The sequence below is a fragment of the Phaethon aethereus genome (genome assembly GCF_964289735.1).
Source record: "Phaethon aethereus genome assembly, chromosome: 29".
Classification (NCBI taxonomy): Eukaryota; Metazoa; Chordata; class Aves; order Phaethontiformes; family Phaethontidae; genus Phaethon; species Phaethon aethereus.
In genome coordinates, this window is record NC_138605.1 from 3,647,840 (window position 1) to 3,651,323 (window position 3,484).

Below are 3,484 nucleotides of genomic sequence, written 5' to 3' on the forward strand. Positions count from 1 at the left end.
CGAGACTCCGGGCCAAACACACAAGTCCTCCCGCATCACAAAGACATCCATCCAGGAGGGCTAGAGTGGCATTCCGGCATGGAGGGACGGTGTTGCCATGGCTAGAGAGTCGTCTCCGATCGCAGAAACCCTCCTGCATCATGGAGACGTACCTGCTGAATGGCTTGAGTGGCATTCCGGTCATAGAGCGGGTTGCCCGGCAACGAGACGCTCACTTCCGAGCCCAGAAGTCCGCCTCGATCACGGAGACACACCTCCAGGACGGCTAGAGTGGCGTTCTCGACTGTAGGGACAGTTTTCACACCGCTAGAGAGAGTCACATTGCATCCCTGAGGTCCTCCCGCATCCTGGAGGCATACCTCTGGGGCAGCTAGAGGGGCGTTCCTGTGCTACAGGCGATTTTCCCACGGTCAGTCCGTCGCCTCCGATGCCAGCAGTCCACCCGCATCACGGAGATGTAGATCCAGGGTGGCCAGAGTGGCATTGCAGCCATCGAGATGGTGTTCCAGCAGCTAGAGAGTCCCCTCCAATCCTGGAAGTCCTCCCACGTCCTGGAGACACACCTCCAGGCCGGCTAGACGGGCGTTCCGGCCATACGGGCCGTGTTCGGGGAGATAGAGACGCCCTTCCGAAGACAGCTTTCCTCCCGCAGCATAGAGACATAACCTCCCAGGCAGCTGGAGTGGCATTCCGGCCATAGAGACAGTCTTGCGGTGGTTCGAGAGGCCCCTCCAAGCCAGGAAGTCCTCCCGGATCATAGAGAGAGACCTCCAGGACGGCTACAGTAAGAGAAGCTTTTGTTCCGGAAGCTAGAGAGTCACCAATGATCCCAGGATTCCTGCCACATCATGGAGACACACCTGCAAAACACGGAGAGTGGCGTTCAGGTCATAGAGACGCTGTTCAAGCGGCTAGAGAATGCGCTGCGATCCCGAAGTCATCAGGCATCATAGACACATACGTCGAGCGCAGGTAGAGTGGCACTCCAGGCAGAGAGACGGTCACCTCCGATCCCAGAAATCCGCCCCGGTCACGGAGACACACCTCCAGGACGGCTAGAGTGGCGTTCTGGACTGTAGGGACAGTTTTCACACCACTAGAGAGAGTCATATTTCATCCCAGAGGTCCTCCCGCAACCAGGAGGCATACCTCTGGGGCGGCTAGAGGGGCGTTCCGGTGCCACAGGCGATTTTCCCACGGTCAGTCCATCGCCTCCGATGCCAGCAGTCCACCCGCATCATGGAGTTATACATCCAGGGTGGCCAGAGTGGCATTGCGGCCATCGAGATGGTGTTCCAGCAGCTAGAGAGTCCCCTCCAATCCTGGAAGTCCTCCCATGTCCTGGAGACACAACTCCACGCCGGCTAGAGGGGCGTTCCGGCCATACGGGCCGTGTTCGGGGAGATATAGACTCCCCTCCAAAGACAGCTTTCCTCTCGCAGCATAGAGACATAACCTCCCAGGCAGCTAGAGTGGCATTCCGGCCATAGAGACAGTCTTGCGGTGGTTCGAGAGGCCCCTCCAAGCCAGGAAGTCCTCCCGGATCACAGAGACCGACCTCCAGGACGGCTACAGTGGCATTCCTGTAAGAGAGACTTTGTTCTGCGAGCTAGAGAGTCACCGACCATCCCAGGCTTCCTGCCACATCATGGAGACACACCTGCAAAACACAGAGAATGATGTTCAGGTCATAGAGACGCTGTTCGAGCAGCTAGAGAATGCGCTGCGATCCCCGAAGTCATCAGGCATCATAGACACAGACGTCCAGCGTAGCTAGAGTGGCATTCCGGTCAGAGAGTCTGTTTTCCCTTGGCTAGAGAGTCCCCTGTGATCCCAGAGCTCCTCCCAGATCTTTGAGACATCCTTCCGGGACACCTAGAGTGGCGTTGCGAACCTAGACACGGTACTCACGCGGTTAGAGAGCGCCCTCCAATGCCAAAATTCTCCCGGATCATGAAGACGTACCTGGGGAATGGCTTGAGCGGCATTCCGTTCATAGAGCGGGTTGCCCGGCAACGAGACGCTCACCTCCGAGCCCAGAAATCCTCCCCAGTCACGGAGACACACCTCCAGGAGGGCTAGAGTGGTGTTCTGGACCGTAGGGACAGCTTTCACTCCTGTAGAGAGAGTCACATTTCATCCCAGAGGTCCTCCCGCAACCGGGAGGCATACCTCTGGGGCGGCTAGAGGGACGTTCCGGTCCTACAGGCGATTTTCCCACGGTCAGTCCGTCGCCTCCAATGCCAGCAGTCCACCTGCATCATGGAGATATAGATCCAGGGTGGCCAGAGGGGCATTGCGGCCATCGAGATGGTGTTCCAGCAGCTAGAGAGTCACCTCCTATCCTGGAAGTCCTCCCATGTCCTGGAGACACACCTCCAGGCCGGCTAGAGGGGCCTTCTGGCCATATGGGCCGTGTTCGAGGAGAGAGAGACTCCCTTCCGAAGACAGCTTTCCTCTCGTACCATAGAGACATAACCAGCCAGGCAGCTAGAGTGGCATTCCGGCCATAGAGACAGTCTTGCGGTTGGTCGAGAGGCCCCTCCAAGCCAGGAAGTCCTCCCAGTTCAGAGAGAGACACCTCCAGGACGGCTACAGTAAGAGAGGCTTTTGTTCCGGGAGCTAGCAAGTCACCAATGATCCCAGGATTCCTGCCACATCATGGAGACACACCTGCAAAACATGGAGAGTGGCGTTCAGGTCATAGAGACGCTGTTCGGGCGGCTAGAGAATGCGCTGCGATCCCCGAAGTCATCAGGCATCAGAGACACAGATGTCCAGCGCAGCTAGAGTGGCATTCCGGTCAGAGAGTCTGTTTTCCCTTGGCTACAGAGTCCCCTGTGATCCCAGAGCTCCTCCCAGATCTTTGAGACATCCTTCCGGGACAGCTAGAGTGGCGCTGCAGTCCTAGACATGGTACTCGCGCGGTTAGAGAGTGCCCTCCAATGCCAAAATTCTCCCGGATCCTGGAGACGTACCTGGGGAATGGCTGGAGTGGCGTCCCAATCCTAGAAACGGTGTTCCATCAGTTAGAGAGTGCCATCCTATCCCACATGTCCTCCTTGATCATGGAGACATACCTCTGGGATGGCTAGAGGAGCGTCCTGGACAAAGAGACTTTGTTCTGGTGACTACAGTCACTAGAGGCAGAAAAAGGTTGGGGGATTGTAAAGGTGCTGGAGTTCGCAAAGGTGTGGCAGGCTGGAGCGGAGGTACAGGGCCGAACTAAGTTGTGGGTGCCCAAATACACGTGAGGCCACATAGTGGGGGGAGCACGCTGATTAGGGTGGATATAAATTAGAGGGCAAAACCAAGTAGGGACTGAAAGGGGGAGGTCGGACACTGAAGAGGAGGTAGAGGGCCGAAATAAATGTAGGTGGTGAAGGAGTGGGATGCACAATGGAGTGGGAGGCTGAAGGGCTGCTAGATGCCAGAAATAAGTGGACCTTGTGCACATGTGTTAGGCCAGAAAGATGTGGGAGGC